The sequence below is a fragment of the Lepisma saccharinum genome, chromosome 1 (genome assembly GCF_977018435.1).
Source record: "Lepisma saccharinum chromosome 1, izLepSacc3.1, whole genome shotgun sequence".
In the NCBI taxonomy this organism is placed as follows: Eukaryota; Metazoa; Arthropoda; class Insecta; order Zygentoma; family Lepismatidae; genus Lepisma; species Lepisma saccharinum.
Window position 1 is genome coordinate 189,929,751 of NC_139229.1, and position 19,066 is coordinate 189,948,816.

The window sequence follows — 19,066 nt, forward strand, 5'->3', positions numbered from 1 at the left end:
TGAAGTAACACACTCAGTAAGTTTAGAGAATATGTCTCGCTTACTGTACCAGGAATGTACAGTCAGCGGCAATAAAAATGTGACACCTAGATCCTGAAATACTCGCTTCCCTGCAAGGCGTTATTTGTGTGTTGCCTAACTCTACGGCTATAAGTGGATTTTAACTACAACTTCTACCACCGCCGTAGAGTTAGGCAACACACAAATAACGCCTTGCAGGGAAGCGAGTATTTCAGGATCTAGGTGTCACATTTTTATTGCCGCTGACTGTACATCTAGTGCATGTTCTTTCGTAGTCTAATTAAAACAATCCAATAAATCATGTTTGAAGTGATCCCAGTTCTGCTATATCTGAGCTAATCATGTCAATTGTGAGTTTACAAAAGTTCACAATTATCATCTTACAAAAATCAAAATTCTCCAAGCACCGACGGAAACCCATATCTAATAATACTTACGTGCACATAGGTGTGTGTGTGGCCCCCCCGGGGGGGGGGGGGGAGACACGAGAGATTTGTCATGTAACCAACGTACCAAGGATGATGTAATTTCAAGGTGGCTTATTACTAGTACTCTGATTTTAGGTGTGTAACCTATATTTTCCTTGAAGGTAACAAATAAATAAGTTACATTAGCGTTTCATTAAGAAACGCAACAACTGATGAAGATTTATAGAGCCTAAAATAATCCATCTTGCTTGTTAGAACCCATTGTAGGTTTATGGGCCTAAATCAAACCTTCTTTTAGGTCTGTATATTTTTTTAAGGTTTTATTAGATTTTTATATCGCAGAGAGGTATTTGCTCTGTTCGATGACGAAAAAATTCAACGTGGTTGAAGTAAGTATACTCTCTGTCGCTTCCCTCCCTCCAAGTTCGTGTCCTATCAAAGCTCTACACAAAGCAAAATGTCTGATGCCATGTTACCTGCACAGTCCAAAGTGCAAACTTCTGATCCATGTGGTCTTGTTCACTTTACCGTCAGTTTGGTGCTTTGTGGCATTCACGCCTTGCGAATTAACGTTCCGCATTCAAATTTAAACCACTGACTATGTTTCTTTTGAAAGATCATTTTTAGCATGTAAAGGCAGAGTTTGACTGTGGATAACATGAAAAGGATTGTTATGTATTCAGGGTGGCCCCTACAGTACCTTGATAAAATTCATGTGTAATTCCCGATTTTCAAGACGAACTTTCTAAAAAATTCAAGGATACAAGCAGATGTTTTCTCTATATTTCAGCCTTACGTATTACCGCCTCTCACTATCCACACACATACACACAGAAATATAATATAAATGGTCTGTGTGATTTTAGTGTATCCAAAAATTATAATTCAATTCAATTAAACGTTATATGTATTTAAAATATTTAATTTAAGGTGCTGCATTTGCATTTGCCATTTCACATACTCAGACTCAAAACAAATCTACAAACGCAAGTCACAAATGTTATGAGATTACTAATCTATGAAAAATTGTTAATTGTATACAAATTTCAACTTCAAGATATCTTATCTTGCAATAATCTTCCGAGCGTCAGATAGATTGTTCTGCAAAGGAGACTAACAAAGTAAACGGATTGAGAGAATTCTGTTTTATTTTGCATGCAGCTTTATTTGCCTTCGTCGATAAAAGCTTAACTGTGAAAATCTTGCATCATGGTATTTATATATATGTATAAATTCAATAGGATTTGGATTAATAAAAGTTGCAATTTTTCAACGTCTACGTGTAGAAAAGTTCACACATAATTTGAATCCTTATTTTTTGTGACCTCCATAAAGCTTCCATTTAGGATGCCATACGTTCTTTTTGCGACATGAAGACTCTTATTCTTGTTACTCGGAAATTCACGCAGAATTCGCGGTGAGTAGTCACCTTGGTATTTTGCAGCAAATTATACATACGTAATTCATTTTTGAAAAGTTAACAGCACAAGTATAGCATTACAATAATTTGTGGATAATTTTAAGAATGATGTATACAAATGAAAATTTGGATTGAAAATTAATATTTGGTTGTTATAGATACCTATTAACATTTCTTACGGTTCTTTTGAAATTTTGTACCTAATCAGTATTGTTAAAGAATTTTGAACCATTTGAAGTTTCTTGAAACCCACTTCAGGATGTTTTTAGCCTAAATTAAGATGTTTATAACCTATCTTAAGAACCTTAAAGCACTCTTTTTAGAACCTAAAAATCCAAGGTCGACATATTACATGTGGAAATGTTGAAGTTCTCCTGTTACTATTTGGTAGTTTCTGGAGCCTTTGAAGAATGGCCGAAGCTTATGCAACACCCTATAACCGTTTCGTGTGTTCAGCAACCTACAGTTGTCTCGAGATCTGAAATCATGAATATTTCTTGGACATGTGAACTTTTAATTTGACGACTTAGTTCAGCTTTATTTAACGTCGTAGCCATATTATTTTATTCCCCTTTTTATAAATCTTTTAATATAGGTGTTAACTTATCTTTCACCGCTTACAAAACAAGTTACTTGTTCTAACCAAATAACTGCCAGTAAACATTGGATTTACATGGCGCTGGATTGGATACTTATTTTAGATAGCTGTTCTTTCTCTCTTATCGAATTATAAACCTATGAAACTAGAAATAAGATCTAACGCTGAAAACTTTGATGTGGGGCAACGTGAATGCTTCGCGCAGGTGTGATATACATGAACCACGTTTAGTGACTCGTCTGTTTTCCAGAGCCCTTGAACGATGAATACATTTGTAAGAACTCTTCCGTGAAGAATGAATGACCAAAGTTTTCTCTCAACACGATTTTTTTTTAAACTGACGTAACACATCGATCTTTTGTGCTAAACGTGGTGACAGGCGACAGAATGGTGTTAGGCACAAGCTGTGACACGGATATTCTATGCATAATTAATGAAGCATTTATTTGCCCCTTGCTTTCACACGGAAGGAAAACATTCGTCAAGCTTCAACACGTCTTGCTGTCCAAGATCTTGTAACAAACACCGTTGAATTACGCTGGAGTTTGCAAAACACGAAGTTAACTGTATTAATTATGCAGTTTTCAGTCAAGTGTGCTATTGTAGTTCCTAGTATATTTTAAGGAACACTATTCACCATAATTCTATCTTTAAAATGAAAGGGAGAAAATCGTGGACTGAAAGTTCTAACCGAACCTAGCAAGGTAGAAACCAATGTGTTCAAGATGGCGTTGTTTTCTGTTAGGTCGATAAACTGAAATTTGTATTTAAACTTACAGTTTACAATTTTCTTAATTTGTGAAGAATGTAGTAGTAGTACAGAATATTTAGCTCTCTCTTTAGGTGCTTGTAAAATTGTACTCCATGTGAGAAAAAAGTCAAATATACCTAATTGGAAAGCCGTCTTTTTAACTCTGACTGTTCTTTACATAGACAAAAAAATGTTTGTAAAAATATAATTTCTTGTGTTTTTTATGTAATTCGAATTCAGTTGTGTGTTACTTCTTGTAAACTGTCGTAAAAATAAGATTTTTTTTTGTAATTGAAGCTTGTTTATGTGGAAATATGTCGATCATATCCTTATTGTCTAACTATACGGCCATGAGTGAACTTCAGTAGTAAGTCCTCAGTGAAAAGTTCGCTCATCGCCGTAGAGTTAGGCAACACACATAACGCCATGCATGGAAGCGTATTTCAGGATGTGTCATTTTTATTCTCGGTGACTGTACCTGTTTAGTACATAAAAATCCAGATTTTCTGTCTTTCGATTTTCGTAATAGTAGTCTCTGGAAGCTTGGGTGTAAAAAGTAACCCTTCACTGTAGGTAGACCATCCTGGGCTTATTTTAAATCTTTATGATGCGTGAAGAATATCAATTTGAAGAAAAATTTGTTTCCCAGCTATTTTCAAAAGTTGATTTTGAAACTACATTTTTAGAAACGTTTTCCGAGTAAATGTAAGTATATGTTATGGGGCGTACTTCATGAGTGTGCGTGCAAAACATTTACCTATAAATATTTCGGATTATTCGAGTGCCCCTCCACATTCCTTGAAGAAAATATTCTGTGTGGACTCGAAAATGTTTGAGTGTTATTTAAAACAAAACATTATAAAGAATATAAATATTTCGGAACATTCGAATGCCCCTCCACATTCCTGGAAGAGAACATTCTGTGTGACGCGAAACGCATGACACATATGTCAAACGGAACTCCAGAGATGTCCATTGTGCTAGAATGCACTGAAAGAAGAAATGCTTGTTCCATTGTGTGGAAAATACTCTCATGTTCCTTATGGAATGGAGCGTACTTCGACACAAATTAGCAAATGCTGGGAACGTTGTTCGCATGTTTGTTGCGATGTTTGTATTGCCTGTATGGCAAATTGTTGACCGCCTTGTTTGTTAGCCTTTTTGTATTCTCCTTTGCAATGTGCTGTGAAAAGACAGCTCGGAACAGTTACAAAGGTTTCGTTTGCCAGTTACATAAAATTGCAAAGCGTCAATTGGAAGGTGTATATCTCAATTGACACGCAAGTGGCGCCACCGCCGTCTTGTAGCACAACTATCTTGCTGCCATCTGCAATTAAGGGTGTAAGCGGTAACGCTTTGTGAAGGCACCGAGATGTACGTAGTACACCCTGGCAGAGGCGCAACCACGAATTTTTGTTTGGGGGGGCAAGTACCAGGACAAACGTACCAATAATAATAATAATAATAATTATTATTATTATTATTTTTATTAATTTGCTTTATTTTACTTTGCTTTTCTGCCACTTTTGGCTAATTTGTGATGATGGGGATGAGTGATGATATGATGAAATTGATGAGTGGACACTCACAAACATCCATGCCCAAGCCGGGATTCGAACCCGGGAGCAATTATTATTATTATTAGTAGTAGTAGTATCAAAGACGTTATTACCCTTGTAAATTATGCAAAAACGGGACAGAAGTTGGTGCTAAAGCATTTGTGCTCGAACAAACTATTTGAATTATTTTTTCAACACGTTCAATTTCACATTAATAATGGAAAACAAGCACACAAATTATTTTTGAAAGACAGAAAATGCTTGATAAGTGCATTCCAAACATAATTATTTTCTACATTAACATGTATAACTTTCATGCACGATATATGTTTCACACATATGCGACGTGGATGAACGTGGATTCTGTACGTATTCAAAGTTTCTTTTATACATATTATAACAACATATATTATTTAAATACATTACACAACCAATTAACCCATCTCACAATAAACCAACAACAAAAATTACATAAATTGTCTCTCAAATGTGCACGCTCCTTTTCCTCAAAACAATTGTTCATGCATTAAAGACAAAATTAATTAAGAGAAGTCTTATTTCTCTGTGTGGGAATTTACAATGCTGCATTACAGAGAACAATGATACATTGCGAGCGAAGCGAAGAAGAAAAGTTTTGGATAGAATTTTTATCCAGGCTGAAATCAATATAAATATTGATTTAATGGGGCGCAAATAATTTCACGGGACGCCAATGCATTCTCTCTTTTACAACTTTTGTGCCTCCTCGGTGGTGTAGTGGTAACATCTTCGCCTTGTGATGTTCGTTACCGGTGGAGGCACATGGCACAGTGGTTCGGATCCCACTTTAAACTATAGGTCCTGTCCCGATTAGCCTTTCTTTGGGTAAAGTGGACTTAAAACCACCAATCAATCAATCAATTTTACAACTTATTTTCATTTAGATCGTTCGGCGTCCAGGGCCGACTCCCGCCGCCCCATAACTACGGTCCTGAACTTGATAAGACCAGGAAAAGAAGGCATTGCGTCGAAGCGAGCAAGAAAAGTTTACGAATAGTGTTTTTATTTGCATAAAATATGAAGTTGTGGGCGGTAATTGCTCCCTGCAGGTACACTTGGCCGTCAATGTTTGCCCCCCCCCCTAGAATTGACTTCCGTCAAAGGTTGGGAGGGGGGGGGGAAATGTCCCACCTGTGGTTGTGCGTGCCACTGCATCCTGGACTGCATTTGGCAGACTAACGATGCTCTGGCGTCTGAATTCACAACCAGTATAATAACCCTCTGTGTGGTTTGTATTGTGTTTTGTTCATATGTATTTGTGATTGTCCTTTCATTCATTTAATTTTATCACAATTCAAGGGCGCCCGCAAGAGGGGCCAGAGGAGCATTTGCTTTCCTGAAATATATTGAAAACGTAAATGTAATTCGAATGATGAAGGTGTAACGATATTTTATTTAAATAATATTGTTTTGTGTGATTTATAGGCTGTAAGGTACAGCAATTAACTTTCCATGTCCAACAAAATAAAAAGATAATGCTTTTAACAGAGACACTAGAATGATGTTGACTAACGTATCTAGGGATGTGCAGGACGGATTTTTTTTTGTCAGGACGGGATTAGGAAGGGAAACATTGTAATCCCGACGTTCGGGACTGAAAAACTCACCATTTCCTCACTAGGTTGAGAAATTTTCGAAATTTACCGACGTGGTGAAAATCTCGATTTCTACACGCTATTTCCACAGGTGATTGTTTTTGCACTTCTGGAATAAAAACTGTTAATTTCAAGAAATTTCAGACATTTGTAGTGCAGAAATACCAAGAAATAACCACTTTTAAATACGACTCTTTGAAATTTCTCGACTGTTCGGGATCCCGAAAAGTTGGAAATCATGTCCCGAAGGCGCGATCTGACGTTGATAATTAGCGCGACGTCATCTTGAATTACTTTATTATTATTATTATTATTATACAGTAGCCTTCGGCACTTAAAAACATACGTAGATAAGAGGTACCATGACTTAGAGCGAATCAAGTGGTCTCTGTTTGATATTTGTGCATCGTGAACAAGTACAAATGCAAAGGAAAATCCAGTTTCTACATATTTAAATAGTGGGACTCAAATCTGAACTTGTGAACAACTCCAAAATATCTTCAATTTCATTTCAATTTTATGATTTGTAATAATAATAATAATAATACGAAACTGTAAAATATAAGTTCATATGATTAAGAGGAAAATGTGAAATCTTGCTCTGCCCTCCCCTGAGAAAAATTTGCTCCGGGCGCCTTTGTCACAATTCATCCTTCGCGATTTGCCAGGAGTGTCAGAAAAGTGAAGTCAAAGGAAGTCATCTGCAATTATATTTGCCCGAACAGCCCCATTGCTGTCGGTACAACCCAGAAGTATCCGTGACTGCACGTACTTCCTGCCCCAAACGGATTACTGTAACAAGGAAGTCGGCAAAAGTCGAACACCTATTTGTAAGCGTGTGAATTGAAGTATGGCGTGACTGCTACATGATAATTCGTGTCAAAATTTGGATTTACGACCACAGGGGTTTACAAGAATCGATACATGCATAATTTAAGGAGAGCATAATAAATAATTCTTGAAAACTGAAAGGTTTCCTGTACCAGTCACATTTGCTGAAAAACTTTTGACAATTAATGGTATTGTCATTCCGTGTGCTAAAAGATGTCAAGCAACAAAACGTTTGTAGTTTAGCCCTATCTATCAACGTTGTCCCTATTCAGATCAAATCGTGGAGCATAACATTTTATAAACAAAATATTTGTTTTCCACAATAATGTAATATTATTACAAGTAATATCAAATTTACTGTTTTTCTTTTGCCACAATTACGAGGATAAGTCAGTAAGTAGACCACAAATATTTATTTAAAAAATACCAAGTGAGATACTGACTTGAAAACTTTTATTATTCAACATAATCTCCACCAACATTGATACACTTATCCCATCGCTTTATCAGTGCCCCAAAACCTGCTGCATAATAGTTTTTGGAATGATGTCTAGCCACAGCCGCACATCACGTTCAACGTCTTCATCATCCGCGAAACGTTTGCCGCCAAAGTGAGTTTTTAGTGGCCCATTTGTGCACCGCTTTACGCGACAAACACTTCTCAGCATAAACAGGAAGTCCTTCTGCCCACCTAAAACGCACAACGGCACGTTGCTCTTGTTACGTACGCTCCTCGATCTCAGTTGCCATTTTTAAACAGAGCTGCCCATGTGTAGCGACTGCTAGCTGAATATCATCAAGCTGGATTGAACTGCCACCTAATGACACCTTTAGAAACTACTCACTACTATTTTCAGCCTTCCACATCAGTTTGTGACCTATTTACTGACTTCCCCTCGTAATGCCTACACACAGAACAGATCAAGGTTGATACACTTTCGGTGCACCAGTTGGCATGTTTAAACGTGTAATTTTCATTCCTTTGAAATGATCATGTCTGAACTTAAGCGCACACAAAGAGCAGCAGCTGAAAAAATAAACTTTGATGCATTTATCTCTATAATTTTGATGCACCAAACGTGCTTCATTAGCAGTTTATGCAATTTAACGTGTTACTTACTGGTCGAAACAATTATGGATATTCGTGTCAATCGACACATTTAGGATTCTGTGTTTTCCGGTAGAAGTTATGCCTACTTTTTAAGATATTCGTGTCAATCGACACATTTAGGATTCTGCGTTTTCCAGTAGAAGTTATGCCTACTTTTTAAGATAATTAACACGTGCCTTCAGCTCAAGTTGCAACTGGTGTATTGTAATTAAAACTATCTCTGACAGGCGACAACGCCACATGTACTCCCCACGCCCTTGTTTTACTGGCATTCATCCTCTCGCCTTGACTCTCACCGCTAGGCGGCGCAGTCGAACGCCGGAGAGTAAATTTTGCTGCGTTGTACACTGACAATAGGATCGTTAAGTAGGTTGAGAAGCGCTGAAGTTTGTGTTCAAGGGTGACCACCTCTTCCTACTTTTCAAAGTCACTGCTTTCATTCATTATTAGCATTCTTTGGCTGTTCCCGCCATCTTTGCCCTTGCAAGCGCCTTTGGGCTCTCTTGAAAAATCTTCATCCGGAATTCGGAGCTGTGGTTCAGGCACCAAGAACGCGAAACGTGACGTGCTGTCGTTGTAGATTCCTCAAATGGAGGTCTGCAACCGTGGCTGTCGGTGGGCTTTTGAAGACCTCCCTCCATTTGCTTCTTCAGAAATGTGCCATCATCCTCAATCATAGGCACCGATTTATCTGGATTTCTGGGGGGAGGCAGGCAAATGCTCGTTTAAACACAATATAGAATACAGTATCCGACTCAAACAAGGATGCATCTTATCACCAGTCATATTCTCACTGTTCTAAGATTGGGTAGCACATGAAATTAAAAATGGACCAGGATTCAATCCCATATATAGGAGTGCAAAGTATACCAGTCCTTATGTATGCAGACGACATAGTCATCTTGTCTGAGACAATAGAGGGTTTACAAAGGGGCTTAGATAATATATACATATGAGAGGTGCAACGAATATAAAATGAAAGTAAACATTACAAAAACAAAAAATATTGCTTTCAAAAATGGCTATGTATTTAGCGGACAGGAAATATAGACATACGGGGGGATTTAATCGGGCGAATTAAAAACTTCACACTTACCTGGGGGCAACACTCTCCATGACAGGAAGCTGGGCACACCACATAAAGCATGAAAGACTAAAACAATATATGCAATAGAACAAGTCATCAGGACAATAAATAAGACACCTCAAATGCTTTCCCGGTCATTCAAAACCTCTATTCATCAATAATATTAGGAACATTAAATTATGGAGTAGAACTGTGGGGGTTAAGGGGGGAAAACACAATAACCGGCACACAAACCGAATTTTATAAGAGGGTAATGGGCGTAAGCAGATGTACGGCCAACTGTGGGATCCTCAAAGAATTGGGCTTAAACAGAGACACGCCACAAGCACGGAAGAGGGTTGTTAAATATTGGATGCAATTATCACAAGAGGGCCAAACTACGCTGAGGGGACAATGCTTGGAAATACAGACAAGGGAGGAAAACGTCACAACTGATGGTTGGAAGTGAAAAATCTCCTATATAATAGCGGAATGGGTTGAGTATGGGAAGAGGGAGGAAAAGGGGGGGGGGGGCATTTCAACAGAAAACCAAATTAGAGACAGATTACTGGACATAGACAGACATGAAATAACAGCAAACGAAGACTTCAATCAGGGAACAGCTAAAAGTAAGAGAATGGGGGAAAGCGAAATATATCAATGTTGTGGGAAAAAATGAAAGAGGAGCGCTGGCATGGTTCAGACTAGGTGGATGGAAACAATTAAGGAAGAGAAACGAAGAAGGGGAACGATATGTTCTTTGTGCGATGGAGAGGAGACGGACGAGCATATCCTCCTGAACTGTCCTTCTACACGTGACCTAAAGGACAAGGTTCTGAAAAACTTAACAGAGAGGGAGGTGATAGAAGTGGTAAACGATATAATAAAAACAAAAGAAGCGGGACAACAAGTGGGGAAATACCTGGGGGAAGTAAGAGAACGGCGGGGGAAAGCTATTAGAGAAGACAGCGAAATGAGTGATCATGCTCCAACCGAGCCATCTTTATAGTGTAACGTAAAGTGTAAACATCCCTTATCACATAACGAAATGGGGAGAATTGAAGTGTGCCCGAGAAATAGTACAAAGGAGGGAGTTTTTGTGGGAAGTGAAAGATTGAAATAGAGTACAGGTATATAGAGACTGGAGGTCAAAGGAACCGGACACATAACTTTATTTGCATGTGCAATATTTGGATTGTTAAACTATACTTATTATGTCTAATTTTCTTATATCTGATCAACTACTAAGAGTTATTTGTATATTAACGTAAAGAGGGTACAATATTAATACATGACTTTAGGGGAAGAGAAAGTGTGTGTAAAGTAAAATGTCTGTAGTGCGTACAGCTCGCACAAGGAAAATGCAAATAAATACAATACAATACAGTATCCAGAGTATATAATCTAGATTGTTCTTAATATTATTATTCTTCCTTTGTTGTTGTTGTTGTTATTATTATTATTATACAGTAATAGTACTGTATATTGTATTGGTAGTTTTAGTTATTTAATGGCGGTTTTATGTCTTTATATTAACGTCATGGCCAGATTTAAAATATCACTGCCCTTGTCCAGTGTCAAAATACTGCTACTTCCACACTATTTTCTGTGAAGGTGTTGTGGATAACAGAAAAGATGGCAAATCTATGAAATAGATAAATGAACAAACGCAATGAAATAAATATCCATGTCTTGACAAGGAATCGAACCTACGCTACGCTAACCACCCGGCCACGAAGATTGGAGCAGTTTAGACAAATAGAACATTGAAAACAATATTAGGAGCAAGGAAAATGAAAGTATGTCTGAGAACTTTCAATGGTATATCTGCATGTCTGAGTGCACTGAAATTGACAAACAAGAGGTCACATGGAAATGAAATTGATAAAGTCAGGATGAAACATTATGAATTGATGGAGAACAACGTGTCCGGTGAAGACACGTTGCTCAGTGGTTCGGATACCACTTTAAACTGTACATCCAGTCCCTAGCCTATTTGAGCGTAAACTGGACTTAGAAACAAACGTTGACAAAAGCTTTGCTGGAGAACATTCATACGAACTACAGTATTATAGAACAGTGGCGGCTGGCCAAGTGCAACAAGTGCAGATGTTTTCACCTAATTTTCAAATTAATATTGACATTTTTCATTTGCTTGTTAAATTAAACTATTTCCCAGCAGAACGCACACGATAATACTCAAATAACACGCCGCTCGGCTCTACGCACGTATTGAGTTCGTCCCAACCCAAGAGCAAACACCGCTAGGTTGCGGAAAACTTAGCCGGTTGCCATGGCAACGGTGACGTCACCTAGCGTTGGCCTTGAACGGGTGTCGCCTTCTAGATGAAGCAGTTCTCTCGTCGGAGAAAACATCGCATCCAGTGCTTGTGGCAAAATCTTCGCGTTCTCGCGAGATCTTGTTCCGCGTGTGTGTTTCGCGTTTCCTATCGTGTGTTGTGTTCATGTGTTGAGCTGTGGTTTCTACAATGAACCCAGTAAATGACTTAGTGTGTAATTTGTTGCAGACACCATTTTCCAGATGGACAGATGAAGACAAAAAAGACGTTTTACATTGGGGGGGGGGGACTGGCACTTACTATTTGTTTTCATTGCCTATAAATATACTTCTTCACCTGTTAGTTTAGGCACGAGCCGCTACTGTTATAGAATGTAACTCAACTCTACATTTTATAAGAAGGTGTAGCATTCGTACGTGGAAATGCAAAGACATGTGAATTAATATTGCGAAACTTGGTATATGGCCTCTAAAAATGCTATGGTAGTGAGGGTGTGTGTTTTTGTAATAAATGTAATGAGCAAATAAATTTTATAATTTGTGATTTGAATAAAATAAGTATTTGTAAAAGTTAAGAGATTCAAAAGGCAAAGATGAAACAAATGCATTGTACATATTTAATATGTTGGGTCCCTTGACGGGGGAACCGAATTCTAGGAACCCGGGTCCCTTAGTTTTGGTGTCAGTGACGTGCACTCAATATTTGTATGGGTGGGAGGGATACAACCGTAATTGGAGTTAGGTCTCCCATATTTTGCCACCTTTTTATACATTTAATGTTCTTTTAAAGAATATTGGGTGGTGGGAGTGGGGGTGGGGTGGAGCTTATGTCCCTAACGCCAAGTTCATCCTACCATATCGTACTGTTATCTGCTGTTGACCGTTTTATACCACGTGTAAAGTCATGAGAAGGCGTTGTAAGAAATAAAGCAGTCACACGGTACTTATGTCCTCACCTCCGAATCGGGCTCCAGCTTGAAAATACCATAAGATCTGTTATGTTCTCAGTTCGCGAAGGCAAGGGCCTCTCCGATGGCGCAGTGGTAGCGTCGTCGCCTTGTAATCAAGGGGTCCCGGGTTCGATACACGGTGGAGGCACATAGTGGTTCGGACCCCACTTTAAACTGTAGGTCCAGTCTCAATTAGCCTTTCTGTGCATAAAGTGGACTTAAAACACCAACTCAATCAATCATATCAATCAAAGTTCGCGAAGGCAGCAAGAGGGATCTAATACAGTCGTTAAACAAACACGATGTATCACTTCACAAAGTTAATGTTGAAGAAATAGGAAAATAACGCAGCACATGTAGTGCGTAGCAATGCATATGGGTTTATAACAGATTTTCTAATGAATTCATTGTCCATATGGGTTTTGAAACTTATTCCCCAATTCGAACTAGCCAAATAAATTAAGTACATAAACTTCACATTATTATTCAAAGTACAGAACTGTAGTGTTCACATTAAACTTATCATATTGACATCTTTGGTCAAGGAAATACTCATTCAGAGTTTACTTGAAATCAATGAAGTCATTACATTTGTCCATTAGAAACAATTAGCGTATATCATAGTAACACTACAGATTTATTTCCTGCAGTGCTATACACAACATAGTTTACGTATTACAGCAAATCTAAAAAGTTCCCCGTGCACATAGCACCGTGCTTGACGGCACATTTAGGAGATCTAAAATTTCGTATGCTACTTCTAATGTAAAATATCAAGATGATATTAGGAAATTTAGACATTTGGAATATTTACATAAGCAGTAATAATTAGCAAACTCTTCATTGAATAACTAAAATGTTCCCATCGATAATTTATATTGTCGTACATAAAAAGGGGGCTACGTTGAAATTAACAAGCATCTAATGTGCTGCTTCTTATTCTTTTTCCTGTGGCTTCAGTTGGTGAGTGAGCTCATCAGTTCTAATTGGTAGTTGAATGGAACTGAGTATATTTTTAAAGATGTTTCTCATTCTATCATAAACTGACGAAACGGAAGAAAACTCTCACACGAACCCCAAGTAAGGAAGGTTGACATAACTACCATGTGAGCCTGCTTTAAAAAATAGTTCTATGTAGACAATATATCCTTTAGTTGAAAAAATGTCATTTTCCCATTTATTCTCAAACAGGCTTATCGGGACTAGGCCTACCAAAATAACAAAATAACAAATATGTATACACCAAGTGATCGACAAGCAGAAGAAAACCGAAACATGAAACCTGAATGATTTCATCTACGGAACTTGAATGCATGTGGGGTCCCGAATCTCGCAAGCATAGTTTCATCTTCTCACGAAAGAGCGCGCTGTTCAGGCGCCAAAACGACTTATTATTTAGACGGTAATGTATGTCCTTAAAGTCCATTACTTAACACCTTGAGTTTGTTTAGATGCCCGGTGGCGTACCGCTGAATGGAAATCGAGAAATACCTAGCCATTCGAGGTGGGTTATTGCTGTGATTAACGCTCCGGTGGAGCGTGTTACTTCCGAGAATTTACGATCGGCCAAGAGCCATTATTTGCCAGCACTCAAAAGATCCTTCGCTTACCTTAAGCATTTCCCTTCTGCAACGCCCACCGCTGGTCGTGGGCAATTTGCACCGTGCGCTTCGGCTGAAGAACTCACAGAATTCTATTCGCGGTGCTTGTGGTCGTAAACTACGAAGCTAACAAACTTGGTCTGAGTGAAATGGAAGAAAACCCATTGTGTTCTGTCCAAGGATTATAAGTTAAGCATGTATCTGTTGCTTGTATCGTTCAAAGTTTCTTTTTTTAAAAAAATAATCTTAATTCCACAGCCTTGCACGCATCATACAGACTTTAGCTGTCACCCGCTAATTTTATTGAAAGTTCATTGTTGGTTGTAAAGTCTAGAGAGAGAGAGACACTTATTTTAGTCTTCAAGTGTCTCCCTCTATATGTAAGTTCTACGTATCACTCCCCATCCGCCCTCTTGATTCCTCACATGCTCCTTATTGCAAACCTGAGCATAACATCACATAATTTCTCATGGTAATAAACAACGTCTTCTTAAAACTCTGAACAGTTTCTTTATGGCGGTTTCTCTCATACTTGCTGTACTTAAGAAGGAAGGGAACCTAGGAAGTTTATAATTTTGCTTTCCGTTATAATTTTGCTTTCCGTTCTAATGCCACTATTTGCATCTTGATCTTGACGGTTTTATTCCTCTTTCAAATTTCCAAGGGAGCCGCCAGAAATTTACTTCACGTCTATTTTTTCTCAGTTGGTACCTCAGTGAACAACCCTGCTACCCTGGTTTCCTGTACCTGTAAATTTCTGGTTAAACTACCTTCGTTTTAGTAAAGTTACATTAAGTTAGGCAATCAGTGGATCTTGGGAACATGTCATTTGCTCGGAACTGATTTTAAACGGTAGATCAATTCCCTACTAGCCTATTTTAACATAAAGTAGACTTAAAAAGAAGCTGTTGCAAATTTCCAAATAGGTGGAAAGGACGAGGAACATTTTTCTTAAAAATAACTTTCGCTCTCAATTATCATAATTGAAGTTTCATTGTTAGTTTATGAGCCTCCTCGATGGCGCAGTGGTAGCGTCGTTGCCTTGTAATCAGGAGGTCCCGGGTTCGATACCCGGTGGAGGCACATAGTGGTTCGGATCCCACTTTAAACTGTAGGTCCAGTCCCGATTAGCCTTACTGTGCATAAAGTGGACTTAAAACACCAAATCAATCCAATCTTCCCCTTCTTAATTTCTACATTGTTGTCATCACACAAATGCGCCCGCGCGCTATTCATTCTCATCGTCGCGATTAAACTAAAGAGGTAGAAATGCAACGTAAAATGACGAAAAATATGTCCAAACATTAGGTTTGTTTGTTTTTATTTCATTTAAATATACTGTATCCAATTTTTTTACGCACTTAGTTCGAGTCTCGAACCAACGGACGCGCGTTGGTTTGAATCTCCTGCAGAGAAGTGCAACAATTTTTCTCCTGAAATTTCGGCCAATGTATGGGACCCGTGGCCACCCACCATCGTGAGGAAAAATTGGGTAGCTACGAATGGGTAGCGTAACCCAGTCATGGAAACATACAAAAACGACTGGGGGGGGGGGGTTCGTTGTGCTGACCACACGTCACCCCTAACTGGTTGGGGATCACCCCCTCTGCTGGGACATGCGAGAGTGCAGTCGGTAGGTAGGCCCTGCCCCTCACGGGCTGTTGCGTCCATTTTCTTTTATATTTTCGACATAGTTACATGTTAATTTTCAAATCTATATTCCCATTGCACACGTGTTTCCTACTAATGTTGAAAAAATGGTGTATTTAATTGTACATGAAATAGCGAGATAACTTTTAAACTTTCTTATTGGTCAACAAGCAAGGAAAAAGTGTTCAAATTCCGCATCCGGGAGAGTACACAATTTTAAAAAAATTATATTAAGAGAAAGCACAGAGAGGACAAGTACCAAGACATATCCCCCCTCAAGTAAAATAAAACTCTAATGATCCCAGTTTCTATCAATTGTGACGCGGAACTCAACCTTAACTGTATCCTGTGTATAAAAGGTCACCTGCTTTACGATCCTCACTTCCAGGTGTCTCTCACATCGCTTCCAATAATTCGGTCATAGCTCATCTTGACCCGCAGCCTACAGGCAGTTATCTACGGGGGATTCTTCGCGCCTTCAAAGCGCCAGTCACTTGCTGTATGTTCTTTTGTCTGGTCTACTTCACTTCGCCCTTCTCTTGTGTCCTTCTTTTGTAGCCCACTAAAAAAAAAACGTAATAAAGGAAAGAAGAAAAATAAGTATGTTTAATGGACACATTCGTTGATGACGCGAACAGGAAGAAATCTACTTTCCTTGTACAATAGATTTTTTTTTCTATTGCATCGGTGTTCTTGCTGTTTAGGTGTGAAAAGAAGACTAGACATCTCTGGAGCTTGTTTGACGTGGCCGGCGCATAGTGTTTTCGAACTAAAACAGAAATTATTTGTGTTTTGAAAGTTACTCAACTCAGCGTAACATTCATTCCAAACTAGATTTAAGACATTGATTTTCCGAGCGTATAAAAAATAATCTTTCACATAATTTTCTTGACAATGAGTTCGTGAAAGTGACAACTATGGTACATATTTGTAAGAGCTGCATCATACAGGATGTGTTTGGAAACAAAGTTACAAATAAGTTACTTTTTCGAGTGACAGTAACTTAACTGAGTTACCTTTGGAAATGAGTAACTCTAATTCAGTTACTTTTTCAAGTAACAAGAAAGGAAATTATTAGGTAGTGTATAGTTACTTTTCTTCATATTACAACAGTATTATACAAAATTACGATTCGCTAAAAATAGAAATATAATTTTAATCTTGATAGAGTATACGTACATTTGTTGCGAGCAAGTAGTTAAGTTCGAATTTTCTTATCTATTTTTTCGTATTGAAATGTGAGTTTTATTATAAAAATTAATGAAATTGGTGTTAATTTTAGATAGTACGACATCCCGCTTGCAGTTCAAACACAGTATGTACACACTCTACAAGCTATTGTAACTGCAGTACGTTTACTTTTTTTTAGCAAAGTAACTCGGTTACTTTTAACAAGTAACTGTTCAAAGGCGCTGATGGAAGGTGATTCTTTTGCTGCTACACACCGAAAAATGCTAATATTTCATTGGCTCCATTTATAGTGAATTTATTTCAGGGAAACAAACAAGCTTAAAGAAAAATCAGCTCATTGTCAGAGAATCAACTCACATAAATATTCGGACAGATAGGAAGTTGTCATCTTCTTAAGTCTTGTTACTCACACATTTTAAATGAATACACGTTCAAAACTATAAATAAAATGCTGTCGTTAATATTATGAAAGTACATATAATAGAACGTGAAAATTGCCGCCTTAATATTCGGACACCCGGGTAAAATAAAAAAGAAGTAAGTAATAATATTTTATTAAAAACATACTCCTTTTGCTTGATGACTTTCTTCGATCGTTTCGACATTAAAATTACCACCTCCGTTGGGAAATCGCACCGAATATTTACCCATTCATCCAGTAGTTGTCTTCTAAAACAGCTTTCGCCTCATCTAACGTTTTCGTCACCCTTTTATCCAATTCTACCATAAATGGCGTTGAGATCAGGTGACTAGGGGTGCCGTTTCCAGATCCTTAGGATGGTTGTAGTGCAGACACCCTCACCAAATACGATTTAGGCTTGGGATCATTGTCTTGATTGGATTTGAATTTATCCCGTTCCCCGGGTTTTCAGCACTTGTGTACCAATGTTTCTTCAAGATTGCCAGATAATGTTCCTTGTTCACAGTTGACCTTGTTCACAAATTGACCTGATGGTTTCGGAGCACTTTGTTTGGGACTTTTCTTGTTTTTTCGTATAACAGCCATTGATATTTTCTCTCGTCGACCTTGACGTATGGAATCTATAGTATTTTCATTTTCATAACATTTTATTATGTCGCTCATAGTACTCTTGCACGTATTTAAAATTTGTTCGACTTCCCTGTATAGAGAGGCAGTGCGTAAGTATTAACAAGGAAATTGTCCGCCACCACGCTGAAAAAGAAGGTGCGTCTTATACACCGATACTCAGTTTTTGATTACCTTCATTTCTGGGAATTATCTCGTGGGATTCTGTGAAAACTAAGACAGTGGTTAAATCAGTCATGAAGTGTGGCATTAGTAATGCATTGGATGGTACAGAAGACAATGGACATTTCCACTCTAAACTAAAATATGATTTTAACTGTATCACTGCATGCCATTCATTTTATATTAACGTTGTGCAAAATAGTTTGTGTTAATTTGACATAGTTTGCGAAAAATTGACCTTAGAAGTTGTACCAGATTGACTAAAAACGTCACGAAAACGAAACGGCCTCTGATTGGACATTGCAGTTATGACGTTCTCGTTCGGCAGTGAAATCGGTCGTCTGCTTCGCGCTCTGCAAGAAGGTGCTGCTCCTCGTGCTTGTAACGTTGAACGCTGAAGATTCTCTGTGATTTTCGTAATGAAATTTTATATTATGACAGGCGAAAGATATACGAAAACCAATTCCGGTAATCTAACATGTGCATTCACGGTAGGTTCATGTTTTGCCGAAATTATATTGGAGTAGAAATCAGAGGAGGGAAAGCAGCGAGTTACGTTTTGCAAGGGAAATTTCACGTTTTACTTATCGACAGCATCATTCAATATTATTCTGTTGCAAGACTTTTCTCAGTAGCAATCATTCCTAATCTTCTGTTATTATTGTTAGTAGTGGTGATATTACTGCAGTGCCATAAGTTTACCTGGAGAAAAATGTTACAGTGTCTTTGCACGACGGTACAAACCA

The 19,066-nt window shown here is 38.1% G+C and overlaps 2 protein-coding genes across 2 annotated transcripts in view; one reads left to right on the plus strand and one right to left on the minus strand.

Annotated features, from left to right (window-relative positions):
• The window catches only part of LOC145977780 (WD repeat-containing protein 17-like), a 116,517-nt gene that overhangs the window by 66,174 nt on the left and 31,277 nt on the right, over nucleotides 1-19,066 (minus strand). The window lies entirely within an intron of this gene.
• LOC145977786 (very long chain fatty acid elongase 4-like) overlaps nucleotides 1,801-19,066 on the plus strand; it is a 144,301-nt gene continuing 127,035 nt past the window's right edge. The window contains exon 1 of the mRNA XM_083110091.1: nucleotides 1,801-1,866. The gene's annotated coding sequence lies outside the window, so the exon portion shown is untranslated. The remainder of the gene's footprint in view (nucleotides 1,867-19,066) is intronic.